This window comes from Rhinopithecus roxellana, chromosome 10 (assembly GCF_007565055.1).
Source record: "Rhinopithecus roxellana isolate Shanxi Qingling chromosome 10, ASM756505v1, whole genome shotgun sequence".
Classification (NCBI taxonomy): Eukaryota; Metazoa; Chordata; class Mammalia; order Primates; family Cercopithecidae; genus Rhinopithecus; species Rhinopithecus roxellana.
The window spans coordinates 34098355-34115433 of record NC_044558.1 but is presented as its reverse complement, the minus strand read 5'-3'; the positions used below and the strand labels follow the sequence as shown (position 1 = coordinate 34115433).

Sequence of the window (17079 nt, the reverse complement as noted above, 5' to 3'; positions counted from 1 at the left end):
AAATGTATAAAACATAGTAATTTATGGGTTGTAGCAATATATGGCAAGTGCTAAAATGACAATTATTATTATTTAATTACCATTATTATAATAATTAATTAAATTCATCAGAAATTCCCCAAGGAATATGTAGTGAATTTAGAGTTAGTTCGTAGGTAGAATTATTCAGGACTGCAGCATGTAAATTGGGCAGTTTAATTCAATCAATTATTTTTTAGCTCTTCTTAAGTGAGTACACTTTGTTAGATAAAGAGAATAAAAAGATAAGCAAGATTTGGAGCTATTCATAATCTCAAGTATAATTTTGATGCAACATGGTCAAGTGTTATGCTAAAGACTTATGTAAAAGGTAAGATAACAGCATGATGGTAAAGAATACAACCTGGCTACATCATTAGAGGATTTATAAACTGAGAAAAACTTACAGCAAAACGTTAGGCAGAATATCATGGACAGAGGGATGTATATGTGGTTATTTGTGTGTGTGTGTGTGTGTGTATAATTCTTTTTCTTCAAATTTGCAGATAGTGTGACATATTAGTCCATTCTCACTCTGAAATACCTGGGACTGGGTAATTTATAAAGAAAACTGAGTTTAACTGGCTCATGGTTCTTCAGACTTTACAGGTAGCATGGCTGGGAGGCCTCAGGAAACTTTCAATTATGGCTGAAGGTAAAGGGGAAGCAAGTATGTCTTACATGGCTGGAGGAGGAGGAAGAGAGAAAAGTGGGAGGAGCTACACACTTTTAAACAAGCAGATCTCATGAGAACCCACTCACTATCACAAGAACAGCAAGGAGGAAATCTGCCACCATGTTCCAATCACCTCCTATCAGGCCCCTCCTCCAACGTTGTTTTTTTCAGTGGTGGGAGGTGTTGGGGTGAGGACTCAATTATAAACCATATAATTACACTCCTGGCCCTTCCCAAATCTCATGTCCTTCTCACATTGCAAAATACAGTAGTCCCTTCTTGAGAGTCTCCCAAGTCTTAACTCATTCCTGCATTAATTCAAAAGTCTACAGTCCAAAGTCTTATCTGAGACAAGGCAAGTCCCTCACTCCTTATGTGCCTGTAAAATAAAAAACACGTTAATTACTTACAAGATAAAATGGAGAAACAGGCATTGGGTAAATATTCCCATTCTAAAAAGGAAAAATCAGCCAATAAAGAGGGGGTACAGACCCTGTGCAAGTCCAAAACCCAGAGGGCAGTTAATTGCAAAGCTCCAAAATGACCTCCTTTGACGCCATGTCTCACATTGAGTCCACACTGTTGCAAAGGGTGAGCTCCCAAGACCTTAGGTAGCTCCACCCCTGTGGCTCTTCGAGACTCACCTCCCATGACTGCTCTCAATGGCTTGCATTGATTGCCTGCAGCTTTTCCAGTTGCACTGTGCAAGCTGTTGGTGGATCTAGCATTGTGGGGTCTGGAGGACTGTAGCCCTATTCTCATAGCTCCACTAGGCAATATCCCAGTGGGGACTCTGTGTGGGGGCTCTAACCTCATATTTCCCCTCCACACTGCCCTAGTAGAGGTTCTCCATGAGGGTTCTGCCCCTGCAGCAGACTTTTGCCTGGAAATCCAGGTGTTTCCATACATCCTCTGAAATCTAGGTGGAGCCTCCCACACCTTTCTTCTTGCCCTCTCCGCACCCACAGGCTTAACACCATGAGGAGGCCACCGATGTTTCTGGTTTTCACCCTCTGGAGCAGCAATCTGAGACATATCTAGGGTCTGTTTAGCCACAGCTGGAGCTGGAGCAGCTGGGATGCAGGGAGCAGTGTCCTGAGGGGAAAGAAAATGTATGGAAATGGAGCCCTGGGTCTGGCCCAGGAAACCATCCTTCCCACATAGGCCTTGAGGCCTGTGATAGGAAGTGCTGCTATAATAGTCTCTAAAATGCCTTTGAAGCATTTTCCCCATTGACTTGGCTATTACCATTTGACTCCTCTTTACTTATGGAATTTTCTGTATAGGTCTGAGTTCCTCCCCAGAAAACAGTTTTTTCTTTTCTAACACATGATCATGCTGCAAATTTTCCAAAATTTTATGCTCTGCTTCTCTTTTAAAGATAAGTTCCAGTTTCAAGTCATCAATTTGCCCATGCATATGAGCATACACCATTTATAGCATCCACATCACATCCAGAATTTGTTGTTGCTTAGAAATTTCTTCTTCCAGATACCTAAATTATCTCTCTCAAGTTCAAAGTTCCACAGATCTCTAGAGCAGGAGTACAATGCCACCAGTTTCTTTGCTAAAGCATAGCAAGAGTGACTTTTACTACAGTTCCCAACAAGCTCTTCATTTCCATCTGAGACCACCTCAGTTCGGACTTCAGTGTCCATATACCTATCAGCATTTTGGTCACAACAATTTAACAAGTCTCTAGGAAGTTCCAAACTTTCTCTCATCTTTGTGTCTTTTGAGTCCTCCAAACTGTTCCAACCTCTTCCCATTACCCAGTTCCAAAGTTGTTTCCATGTTTTCAGTTATCTTTACAGCAATGTTTCACTCCTAGGTACCAATTTTCGGCATAAGTCTAGTCTCACACTGCTATAAAGAAATACCTGAGACTGGGTAATTTTTAAAGAAAAGAGATTTAGTTGACATATGGTTCTGAAGGCTGTACAGGTAGCATGACTGGGGAGGCCTCAGGAATCTTTCAATCATGGTGAAAGGGGAAGCAGAGATAGCTTACATGGCCAGACCAGGAGGAATAGAGAGAAGGAAGAGGTGTTACACACTTTTAAACAACTAGATCTCCTGAGAACTCACTCACTATCACAAGAACAGTAAGAAGGGAATCTGCCTCCATGATCTGATCACCTCCCTCCAGGCCCCTTCTCTAACACTGGGGATTACAATCTGAAATGAGATTTGGGTGGGGACACAAATTCAAACCATATAATGTGATGTATAAAGGTTGGGGTTATCATCTATGATAGTAGCCTAATTATTAAATCTCCACAAATATAGGCCATATATGGAATCTCATCAAAAGCTAGAAAAGGGAAGGTCATGACAATTGTCTTTGCTTATTTTGTAGAAAAGTATTCATTTCATTTGGAAATGAAAGACTAAATATTATAGTATTTTTATTGAAACTGAAATTGATGTCATATTCATTTATTAAAATTATATGATTTATGCTTTATTTTATGTGGATTTATATTATGCAATATAATGTGAGTACCTCAATCTTCTAAAGAGATTTATTACACAGACTCTAGGTTTTCCTTGAATTAATCACTATTGTGTTGGGAATAGCATTAAAGTTCAATATCAGAGATTGTCATGTATCCAATTCTTATTACCACTTTTGGCTAAGGAAAAAAATATGACAATGATAACACAGGAAAAAAATCGATGGAAGAATGGACTTTGAGGTTTGATTTGACAAGACATCAAATTATTTTGAGTGGCTTGGTCTAGGCAAACTATTTTGTCAACCAGCATTTCTCATTGCTTTATCTTGTTAAATAAAATTTAAAACATATGGTAATGATTACACACATCTTAGCAAAATATTGGTAGAAACATTTTGAATTATTTGGACACTTGTGACTCACATTCCTTTCCTAACTTTTTATAAAAATTTAACTGGGACTTGGGATTCAAAGTATGAGAGCACTTAAGCTACTTAGAGTCAACTGAAGTCCAATACGATGGAGAATGACATGTTCATTAAATAATTTACCAGTGGATTTGCATCTGTACAATACTTCTGGAGATGATTCACAGTATAAAGAAGATTGAAACAAGAGTCAAAAGTAAGGTTTGAACCATGACTTTTAACATTCTAAGCTTCAGTTTTCTCATCTATATAATAGAGATATTGCTCTGTGGTCTACAGGATTGTTCTAAACATTAATTAACATTAATTTAATAAAATAAATTTAAATGCATAAATAATGTCTTCTATGTGGCAAGCATATTTGAAGTTCTCTTTGAATGAAACAGCATAACTGCGGAACTTTTGTGTTTTAAAACTTAATATAACATTCCAGAAGTCTTTTTTTAAATTAATTTGATGTCTCTACTGTCTCTATGTTTCTATTTATGTCTCTATCATCTATGTATCTATGTATGTATGCTATCTATCTATCTATCTATCTATCTATCTATCTATCTACCTATCTATCTATCCATCCATCTGTCATCTCTCATTTCGTTTACTAGGATTTTCAGAGCTTGTTCCATTGATTGATTGTTCTCCTTCCTAAGAGACATGGCATCCATACCCAGACAAATCCTTATATATAAATGGACAGGATGTATGTATATTCAACTCTCACCGCCTCTCCCTTTTAATCAGCTTTGCAAAAAAGCTCTTAGTTAAGTTTTAGTCAAACAAGGATGCAGCACTCATTAATAGGAACCTGAAAGGAAACAAAACAAAACAAAACAAAACGGAATTATCACCAAGATGAATAAGATGTATTTTACATGATAAATATGGAGAATTAAGATATTTGTATATGCCTCACTTAAATATTTTTAAATTATTTTTTAAAATTTGATAATTTAGCACACACAAAACTGGAACTCCAACTTAAAAGGCGAATAAATCTCTTTTAATTTTAGGAAACATATTTATTTGATAACGGAGCTAGCCTGAACAAATTTTATCATTCTATATTATATCTATTTCATGTATGTAACCCCCATCACCATCAGTGAACTCCCATTAACTTCAATATGGTCAATTTAATTGAAACTTCTGAATGCCCAACTTCTACTAACATAATTGAAGAACAAAATAATTAGTTTCAGTGGGAGTTATGTGAATGCACAGATTGAAGATTGGAGCCAAAGCAGAGTCATTATTCATTTTCATGGTTTTGATGGTCTCCCAAATTAGAACCCTGGTCTTATTTTTTAAAACAAAGTAAGAAAAATGGGACACCCATTTGTACTCTATGCAGGTTAGCAGTGAGGGGAGGGGCCTGCTTTGTGTCCTCATAACTTTAACCCATGTGTTTTCAATATGTCATGAGAAAACAGCATACAATGTGGGAAGGTTGATCTTAAGTTTTCTTAGAGGAACACCTGGGTAAGATATATTCCTTAAGTGAAATTAGTGGCCTTGTTGAATTCAGCATTTTATTTAGAGAGGACATCACATAAAACCTATTTTATACCATGACATACAAAACTTAATTAAATTAACATTTTAAATGTAAATTAGTATTATATTATATTTTAAAGGTATTCTGTTAATTTTTAAATTTTTGAAGCTTGAGCTAACAATTCCAAGTGTTCTTTTTGAGATTTGATAAAACATGGCTTACTTTTTTTTGAATGTAGGTCAACATCTTTGTCATAAGTCAGGAGGCCAAATATATAAAAGCAAAATCTACAGCAAAATTTTAAAAGTGAAAATCTTATTATTAATGAGTTTTAAAAGCAAAGGCTCTAAGAAAATTTAAGCCGTTGTATACTGACACTATTATGATATCTTCATTTGTTAAAATGATGAATATTAATTATTTCTTTCACTTCGATAATATTTGGCTTAGCCTGCTACTTTGAGATACATAGTTATATGTGAATAATATATATGAAGAAAATTTGTTTAGAAAAAGCAAAACATGAAATGCTATGTTACAGCAAACTAATATACAACTTTATTAGTAAGCAACTCTAAGTATATTTGTAAAATAAAAGATGTTTCATTTGTTTAATGATGAGGAGTTATTTATAAGATAGAAATGGCATAACATTAATTCTGGGGACTGGAGCAACTGAAATAAATAAAGGCATTATTGAGAAGATTATATGATTTTAAAGCAATTAAGCAAAGAAAAAAGTAGAAAAATTATACAAAATTAACAACATAACTGAAAGAGTAACATTAATTTCTTAGATGGATTAGAATTGGAGATATATTCCAATAAAAAATGAAAGGTGCTGCATTCCCTTGAATTTTTTCATATTAAGTTATTGTGTTTATGATTGACAAATTTATAACAACACTGGGTCAAACCTATGGGATTATGATTTTTTGTTTTATTATGACTTTGTTTCAATTTCTAGATGCATTAATTTTATAATAAAATGAGTAGTTTTAATTGCTAAATGTACTTTTGAACCTGATACAGTTGTTAAAACCAATTTTATCAGAAAACCAAAATACGAAGTTTTGAGCCATTTTTCATATATATTAGTCTGTTTCTTAGAAAACATTTTTGTATGTATTTTAAAGTATTAAAGATAAATTAACTTGTATATTTTACTTTTTTAGTGATTAAGCCAACAAGAATATTTTTAATAACTATCCATGCATACACAGTAGTATAAACTATGATAAAACATATAAACATTTTAAAAACTCGTTTTGGAGGAAGATTACAAACTTTTATCCAGAATGTACATTTTGGCAGGAGCAAAATAACTCTAATAATCTTTGAAAATTTAATTTATTTTGCTAATTTTAACATTTAAAGTCTTCTGGTATCATTTGGTGTTGGAAATATCTCAATTTGAATGAAAATTCCTAACGTTCTCTAATACTTAGGGCACAGACAATTCAGCAACAAGGCTATATAATAATTGAAGAATGTATAGAAAGAAGAAAATGAATGAACAAACCCAGGATAATCTTTGAATAGATTTAGAGATTAACTTGAGCTCAAAAGGTAGATCTACAAAAGGAAAAAAATATGCAAACAAATAATAATTTATAGATTCAGGCTCAAGAAATATTTAATGAACCAATTCTGAGAACAGAATTTTCTAGATTGCAGACTGTATATTAATCAAATCTTAAAATGGCTATCTTTTCTTTGCCTATAATCTGTGCTATGAAAAACACGATAATTTTATATCAGCCTGACTCAGATACAAAATAGATACATACTTGGTAAAAATTCAAAATACTAGTTTTTCTTTAACCTTTTTGGTCAATCAAGTAATATGTATTATTATAATGATTGAAATATAGAAATATAAAATTTGATCACTCTATATATTCCCATTTTCAAACATTAAAAATTCACAAAATAATCTCATGTACCAAAATATAATTGATTAGTTTAAACAACTTATTTATTTCCCATAATTACATTTTCTTCCTCTAAAAAATAAAAAGTACTACTATTTTGAAAGTTATGTCTTGAAAATTGTTTTCTTTATGTAATATATATGTCTTTCCTCAACATTTTTCTTCACTATAAATATCAAAATCTATAGGATTTGCCCATAATGCATTATAGAGAACCCTTTATATTTATCTTAAAATTTTATTTCAGCTCTCCTTAATTCTTCTACCTTATTGCATCAATCCTTATTGCTGCAGATCCTTATATAGATATGTCTCTCAGCTATTAATTCCTGAGAATCTGTTCTACCTTAGAAACCAAAGGGTTGGAACCAAGTGTGATGATCTTGTATGTTTAAAAATTTATGGGATATTAATTTCAGGTCAGTATATTTGAAACCTAAAACTAACTCCACATCTGAAATGAAAGTCAGTTAGCACAAGACAAATAATTCCCCCGAGGGCACAATTTCTTCAGAAGATGCAATTTGTCTTAAATGTATGCTGATAATTCAAAGAAACTATAACACATCTGTTTAGTTCTTTCCAAAGCAACTAATTACAAACAGAAGTTAGAGCAGAATATTTTGTGGAATGGTGGAAAATAGACCCATAGTTTACAATTTCACAGTATGAGTTCAGGGCATGTGGTCTACTTATAGTTTTCATAAAGACTCAATAAATAGCTGAAATAATTTATGAGATAGTTTATCACATTTTTTTCCACATTAAAAAAAAATACCTCACATTGTACAGCACCTTGAATTGTTGTATAAAGATGAGTTTCTTCATTCAAGAAGCCAAAACTCTCAAGAAGCCAAAGCTTAAATAGTGGAAATGGGTCTGGATGCAAAGTTTGGTGTAAAAACTTTTCTAAAACAAAGAAAGCGCAGGGCGGAGCAAGATGGCCCAATAGGAACAGCTCCAGTCTCCAACTCCCAGCACAAGCTACACAGAAGACCGGTGATTTCTGCATTTTCAACTGAGGTACTGGGGTCATCTCACTAGGCAGTGCCGGACAATAGGTGCTGGTCAGCTGCTGCAGCCTGACCAGCGAGAGCTGAAGCAGGGCGAGGCATCGCCTCACCTGGAAGCACAAGGGGGAAGGGAATCCCTTTTCCTAGCCAGGGGAACTGAGACACACAACACCTGGAAAATCGGGTAACTCCCACCCCAATACTGCGCTTTAAGCAAACAGGCACACCAGGAGAATATATCCGACACCTGGCCGGGAGGGTCCCACGTCCACGGAGCCTGCCTCATTGCTAACACAGCAGTCTGCTGCGATCTATCCATCTATCCGCAAGGCAGCAGCGAGGCTGGGGGAGGGGGGCCCACCATTGCTGAGGCTTAAGTAGGTAAAAAAAGCTGCTGGGAAGCTCGAACTGGGTGGAGCTCACAGCAGCTCAAGGAAGCCTGCCTGTCTCTGTAGACTCCACCTCTGGGGACAGAGCACAGCTGAAGACCAACAGGGGAAGCAGCGGGGGCCGGTGCAGATGCGAACGACTCTGTCTGACAGCTTTGGGGAGAGCCGTGGATCTCCCAACGCGGAGGTTGAGATCTGAGAACGGACAGACTGCCTGCTCAGGTGGGTCCCAGACCCCTGAGTAGCCTACCTGGGAGACATCTCCCACTAGGGGCAGTCTAACACCCCACACCTCACAGGGTGGAGTACACCCCTGAGAGGAAGCTTCCAAAGTAAGAATCAGACAGGTACACTCGCTGTTCAGCAATATTCTATCTTCTGCAACCTCTGCTGCTGATACCCAGGCAAACAGGGTCTGGAGTGGACCTCAAGCAATCTCCAACAGACCTATAGCTGAGGGTACTGACTGTCAGAAGGAAAACTATCAAACAGGAAGGAGACCTATACCAAAACCCCATCAGTACGTCACCATCATCAAAGATCAGAGACAGATAATACCACAAAGATGGGGAAAAAGCAGGGCAGAAAAGCTGGAAATTCAAAAAATAAGAGTGCATCTCCCCCTGCAAAGGAGTGCAGCCCATCGCCAGCAATGGATCAAAGCTGATCAGAGAATGACTTTGACGAGATGAGAGAAGAAGGCTTCAGTCCATCAAACTTCTCAGAGCTAAAGGAGGAATTACGTACCCAGCGCAAAGAAACTAAAAATCTTGAAAAAAGAGTGGAAGAATTGACAGCTAGACTAATTAATGCAGAGAAGGTCATAAACGAAATGACAGAGATGAAAACCATGACACGAGAAATATGTGACAAATGCACAAGCTTCAGTAACCGACTCGATCAACTGGAAGAAAGAGGATCAGCGATTGAGGATCAAATGAATGAAATGAAGCGAGAAGAGAAACCAAAAGAAAAAAGAAGAAAAAGAAATGAACAAAGCCTGCAAGAAGTATGGGATTATGTAAAAAGACCAAATCTACGTCTGATTGGGGTGCCTGAAAGTGAGGGGGAAAATGGAACCAAGTTGGAAAACACTCTTCAGGATATCATCCAGGAGAACGTCCCCAACCTAGTAGGTCAGGCCAACATTCAAATTCAGGAAATACAGAGAACGCCACAAAGATACTCCTCGAGAAGAGCAACTCCAAGACACATAATTGCCAGATTCACCAAAGTTGAAATGAAGGAAAAAATCTTAAGGGCAGCCAGAGAGAAAGGTCGGGTTACCCACAAAGGGAAGCCCATCAGACTAACAGCAGATCTCTCGGCAGAAACTCTACAAGCCAGAAGAGAGTGGGGGCCAATATTCAACATTCTTAAAGAAAAGAATTTTCAACCCAGAATTTCATATCCAGCCAAACTAAGTTTCATAATTGAAGGAGAAAGAAAATCCTTTACAGACAAGCAAATGCTTAGAGATTTTGTCACCACCAGGCCTGCCTTACAAGAGACCCTGAAGGAAGCCCTAAACATGGAAAGGAACAACCGGTACCAGCCATTGCAAAAACATGCCAAAATGTAAAGACCATCGAGGCTAGGAAGAAACTGCATCAACTAACGAGCAACATAACCAGTTAATATCATAATGGCAGGATCAAGTTCACACATAACAATATTAACCTTAAATGTAAATGGACCAAATGCTCCAATTAAAAGACACAGACTGGCAAACTGGATAAAGAGTCAAGACCCATCAGTCTGCTGTATTCAGGAGACCCATCTCACATGCAGAGACATACATAGGCTCAAAATAAAGGGATGGAGGAAGATCTACCAAGCAAATGGAGAACAAAAAAAAAGCAGGGGTTGCAATCCTAGTCTCTGATAAAACAGACTTTAAACCATCAAAGATCGAAAGAGACAAAGAAGGCCATTACATAATGGTAAAGGGATCAATTCAACAGGAAGAACTAACTCTCCTAAATATATATGCACCCAATACAGGAGCACCCAGATTCATAAAGCAAGTCCTTAGAGATTTGCAAAGAGACTTAGACTCCCATACAATAATAATGGGAGACTTCAACACTCCACTGTCAACATTAGACAGATCAACGAGACAGAAAGTTAACAAGGATATCCAGGAATTGAACTCATCTCTGCACCAAGCGGACCTAATAGACATCTATAGAACTCTCCACCCCAAATCAACAGAATATACACTCTTCTCAGCACCACATCGCTCTTACTCCAAAATTGACCACATAATTGGAAGTAAAGCACTCCTCAGCAAATGTAAAAGAGCAGAAATTATAACAAACTGTCTCTCTGACCACAGTGCAATCAAACTAGAACTCAGGACTAAGAAACTCAATCAAAACCGCTCAACTACATGGAAACTGAACAACCTGCTCCTGAATGACTACTGGGTACATAACGAAATGAAGGCAGAAATAAAGATGTTCTTTGAAACCAATGAGAACAAAGATACAACATACCAGAATCTCTGGGACACATTTAAAGCAGTGTGTAGAGGGAAATTTATAGCACTAAATGCCCACAAGAGAAAGCAGGAAAGATCTACAATTGACACTCTAACATCACAATTAAAAGAACTAGAGAGGCAAGAGCAAACACATTCAAAAGCTAGCAGAAGGCAAGAAATAACTAAGATCAGAGCAGAACTGAAGGAGATAGAGACACAAAAAATTCTCCAAAAAATCAATGAATCCAGGAGTTGTTTTTTTGAAAAGATCAACAAAATTGACAGACCGCTAGCAAGACTAATAAAGAAAAGAGAGAGGAATCAAATAGATGCAATAAAAAATGATGAAGGGGATATCACCACCGACCCCACAGAAATACAAACTACCATCAGAGAATAGTATAAACACATTCTACGCAAATCAAGTAGAAAATCTAGAAGAAATGGATAATTTCCTGGACACTTACACTCTCCCAAGACTAAACCAGGAAGAAGTTGAATCCCTGAATAGACCAATAGCAGGCTCTGAAATTGAGGCAACAATTAATAGCCTACCCACCAAAAAATGTCCAGGACCAGATGGATTCACAGCTGAATTCTACCAGAGGTACAAGGAGGAGCTGTTACCATTCCTTCTGAAACTATTCCAATCAATAGAAAAAGAGGGAATCCTCCCTAACTCATTTTATGAGGCCAACATCATCCTGATACCAAAGCCTGGCAGAGACACAACAAAAAAAGAGAATTTTAGACCAATATCCCTGATGAACATCGATGCAAAAATTCTCAATAAGATACTGGCAAACCGGATTCAGCAGCACATCAAAAAGCTTATCCACCATGATCAAGTGGGCTTCATCCCTGGGATGCAAGGCTGGTTCGACATATGCAAATCAATAAACGTAATCCAGCATATAAACAGAACCAAAGACAAGAACCACATGATTATCTCAATAGATGCAGAAAAGGCTTTTGACAACATTCAACAGCCCTTCATGCTAAAAACGCTCAATAAATTCGGTATTGATGGAACGTACCTCAAAATAATAAGAGCTATTTATGACAAACCCACAGCTAATATCATACTGAATGGGCAAAAACTGGAAAAATTCCCTTTGAAAACTGGCACAAGACAGGGATGCCCTCTCTCACCACTCCTATTCAACATAGTCTTGGAAGTTCTGGCTAGGGCAATCAGGCAAGAGAAAGAAATCAAGGGTATCCAGTTAGGAAAAGAAGAAGTCAAATTGTCCCTGTTTGCAGATGACATGATTGTATATTTAGAAAACCCCATCGTCTCAGCCCAAAATCTCCTTAAGCTGATAAGCAACTTCAGCAAAGTCTCAGGATACAAAATTAATGTGCAAAAATCACAAGCATTCTTATACACCAGTAACAGACAAGCAGAGAGCCAAATCAGGAATGAACTTCAATTCACAATTGCTTCAAAGAGAATAAAATACCTAGGAATCCAACTTACAAGGGATGTAAAGGACCTCTTCAAGGAGAACTACAAACCACTGCTCAGTGAAATAAAAGAGGACACAAACAAATGGAAGAACATACCATGCTCATGGATAGGAAGAATCAATATCGTGAAAATGGCCATACTGCCCAAGGTTATTTATAGATTCAACGCCATCCCCATCAAGCTACCAATGAATTTCTTCACAGAATTGGAAAAAACTGCTTTAAAGTTCATATGGAACCAAAAAAGAGCCCGCATTGCCAAGACAATCCTAAGTCAAAAGGACAAAGCTGGAGGCGTCACGCTACCTGACTTCAAACTATACTACAAGGCTACAGTCACCAAAACAGCATGGTACTGGTACCAAAACAGAGCTATAGACCAATGGAACAGAACAGAGTCCTCAGAAATAATACCACACATCTACAGCCATCTGATCTTTGACAAACCTGAGAGAAACAAGAAATGGGGAAAGGATTCCCTATTCAATAAATGGTGCTGGGAAAATTGGCTAGCCATAAGTAGAAAGCTGAAACTGGATCCTTTCCTTACCCCTTATACGAAGATTAATTCAAGATGGATTAGAGACTTAAATGTTAGACCTAATACCATAAAAACCCTAGAATGAAGTCTAGGTAGTACCATTCAGGACATAGGCATGGGCAAGGACTTCATGTCTAAAACACCAAAAGCAACGGCAGCAAAAGCCAAAATTGACAAATGGGATCTAATTAAACTAAAGAGCTTCTGCACAGCAAAAGAAACTACCATCAGAGTGAACAGGCAACCTACAGAATGGGAGAAAATTTTTGCAATCTACTCATCTGACAAAGGGCTAATATCCAGAATCTACAAAGAACTCAAACAAATATACAAGAAAAAAACAAACAACCCCATCCAAAAGTGGGCAAAGGATATGAACAGACATTTCTCAAAAGAAGACATTCATACAGCCAACAGACACATGAAAAAATGCTCATCATCACTCGCCATCAGAGAAATGCAAATCAAAACCACAATGAGATACCATCTCACACCATTTAGAATGGCAATCATTAAGAAGTCAGGAAACAACAGTTGTTGGAGAGGATGTGGAGAAATAAGAACACTTTTACACTGTTGGTGGGATTATAAACTAGTTCAACCATTATGGAAAACAGTATGGCAATTCCTCAAGGATCTAGAACTAGATGTACCATATGACCCAGCCATCCCACTACTGGCTATATACCCAAAGGATTATAAATTATTCTACTACAAAGACACATGCACACGTATGTTTATTGCGGCACTATTCACAATAGCAAAGACTTGGAATCAACCCAAATGTCCATCTGTGACAGACTGGATTAAGAAAATGTGGCACATATACACCATGGAATACTATGCAGCCATAAAAAAGGATGAGTTTGTGTCCTTTGTAGGGACATGGATGCAGCTGGAAACCATCATTCTTAGCAAACTATCACAAGAAGAGAAAACCAAACACCGCATGTTCTCACTCATAGGTGGGAACTGAACAATGAGATCACTTGGACTCGGGAAGGGGAACATCACACACTGGGGCCTATCATGGGGAGGGGGGAGGAGGGAGGGATTGCCTTGGGGAGTTATACATGATATAAATGATGAATTGATGGGTGCTGACGAGTTGATGGGTGCAGCACACCAACATGGCACAAATATACATATGTAACAAACCTGCACGTTATGCACATGTACCCTAGAACTTAAAGTATAATAAAAAAATGAAAAAAAAAATAACAAAAAAACAAAGAAAGCTCTCCTCTTTTTAGGCTTTGGCTAAATATATGAAAATATTTTTAGTGGAAAGGTAAGGAAAAATATTTTCTTAAATTCTATAAGGGAGTGTATAAATAAATAAATAACTGATTTCTCATTGGCCTAAATAATATTGTTCATAGCACTGATTGTTGCCCATGACACACATTAGGACATCTTCTTCCCAGTGTTTCCTCCCCAGATCATAAACTAACGTGTTCTGGCCCAGTTTCCCAACCCTGGACTAGCTGTAAGTCTCTAGAAACATTGAGACTGATGCACATGCATACACTGGCCACAATGGTTTTGATTCACCATAGACAGATAAAATAATTTTGCAATAGTATCTTGTTTAGGTTTGAGTGATGAAGTCAATATTCAAGCATGGATTAGTGTTAAATGGGGATTGTATAATGGTAGGATACATTTTCTGAATTGCAGTCTAATATTCAAAATTTCCCATGATATCTAAGAACACATAACTGCCAATTGGAACATATCATGGCTGTGGCAGAAGGCTTGGTATTTATGGCATTTCTGTCATTTAGCATTGTCATATCAGGTAATGAGTTTGAATTTGTGCCAGTACCATTAGGACCATCTTTAAGTACTGGCTCATTGGAAAAAAAGGCGATGTGGAGAGTTTTGCGTTACAGTAAGATTCTGATTAATTCTGGAACACATTATTATCCTAGACTACTGGAATCTAAAAGCATATGAAAGATAATCTAATTTTCTATTTCCAAGTTTGACTGAGTATCTGAAAAGCTTAGGGAAATGTTTAGAGATCCTGGGGGCATCCTGCAGATAAACTATTTTTGTATTTATGTTATTTGGTGTTGTTGCAAAAAAAAAAAAAAATTCCAAATTCGTAGGCTTAAAATAACTTCAAATTTTTAATTTGCAAAATCTTATTGGTTGGCTGGGACTAAGAAAGTTTTTGTTGTTGTTGTTGTGGTTGTTGTTGGTGGTGGTGGTGGTGGGGTGGTGGTGGTGGTGTTTCTTTTTGTTCCCCAGTAGTCGTATTGGCAGTTGGTTTCTCATTGACAATAATGAAGTAGAAGTATAGAAGCATGGCTGGAGCCGGACTGTTCAAATGGCCTCTCGTTATCCAGAGCCTCTCTACACATGGTCTCTTTAAAACAGAATTACAAAGAGGGACCTGGAAATTTGTGTATTATTTAAAAAGACATTTTCATAAGTGATTCTGATCCACTGAGTCTGGGAATCAGTAAAGAAATCAATGAGGAAATGACAACATGTATCTAGACAGGTTCAATGCCATTTTTGACACATTGCATCTGATTAATGGGAGACCCAATCTAAAACTCTTATTTTTGGAAATTATAGACCTAGCCAATTTCCCCACATCATTTTGTATTTTGACATTGCATGTAGAATAGTGAAGGTTTAATATACTGAGTAATGTCACCAGTCTTTACGGTTAATGTGACAAAATTTTAAATAAAAATTTAGATTTTTCAAAGATAGACACAAATTTTTGAAGCTTGTGACTCCATGTGAGTGTGTGTGTGCGTGTGTGTGTTGTATGTGTTTATACCTAGTCAAGGGATCAAAAAAAGTGTTGTTGTTTTTAATATAGATCAACTTCGGCTAGTCTTTATTGGGGTGTTAGTTTCTCTAGGCCTCCTCCTTTGCAGTGATTCTGATGTAGATGAGCCAATTTTCAGTTGCATCCTTTTCAAGTTTAAGGAAGAAAAGAGTCTTAAGACATCCCAGAGTTCGATAGGTAGCGGGAGCGGAGAGCCGACCCCAGAGAGCCCTGAGCAGCCCCACCACCGCCGCCGGCCTAGTTACTATCACACCTGGGGAGGAGCCGCAGCTGCCGCAGCCGGCCCCAGTCACCATCACCGCAACCATGTGCAGCGAGGCCGACACCCAGCAGCCGCCGGCTGCTCGCCCTCAGCGCCGCCGACACCAAGCCCGGCACTGCCCGCAGCGGCTGCAGGGAGCGGTGGCCCGAGCGGTCTCACGTCAGCGGCGCCTGCCGGCGGGGACTAGAAGGTCATCGCAACGAAGGTTTTGGGAACAGTAAAATGGTTCAATGTAAGGAACGGATATGGTTTCATCAACAGGAATGACAACAAGGAAGATGTATTTGTACACCAGACTGCCATAAAGAAGAAAAACCCCAGGAAGTACCTTCGCAGTGTAGGAGATGGAGAGACTGTGGAGTTTGATGTTGTTGAAAGAGAAAAGGGTGCGGAGGCAGCAAATGTTACAGGTCCTGGTGGTGTTCCAGTTCAAGGCAGTAAATATGCAGCAGACCATAACCATTGTAGACGCTCTCCACGTGGTAGGGGTCCTCCACGCAATTACCAGCAAAATTACCAGAATAGTGAGAGTGGGGAAAAGAAGGAGGGATCGGAGAGTGCTCCCGAAGGCCAGGCCCAGCAACGCAGGCCCTACCGCAGGCGGAGGTTCCCACCTTACTACATGCAGAGACCCTATGGGCCTCAACCACAGTATTCCAACCCTCCCGTGCAGGGAGAAGTGATGGAGGGTGCTGACAACCAGAGTGCAGGAGAACAAGGTAGACCAGTGAGGGAGAATATGTATCGGGGATATAGACCACGATTCCGCAGGGGCCCTCCTCGCCAAAGACAGCCTAGAGAGGACGGCAATGAAGAAAATAAAGAAAATCAAGGAGATGAGACCCAAGGTCAGCAGCTACCTCAACGTCGGTACCGCGGCAACTTCAATTACCGACACAGACGCCCAGAAAACCCTAAAGCACAAGATGGCAAAGAGACAAAAGCAGTCGATCCACCAGCTGAGAATTCGTCCGCTCCGGAGGCTGAGCAGGGCAGGGCTGAGTAAATGCCGGCTTACTATCTCTACCATCATCCGGTTTAGTCATCCAACAAGAAGAAATATGAAATTCCAGCAATAAGAAATGAACAGAAGATTG

The 17079-nt window shown here is 38.3% G+C and overlaps 1 pseudogene; it reads left to right on the top strand.

Moving 5' to 3' along the window:
• Positions 1-16011: 16011 nt before the first annotated feature.
• On the top strand, positions 16012-16988 carry LOC104655971 (annotated as a pseudogene).
• The last annotated feature ends 91 nt before the right edge of the window (positions 16989-17079 follow it).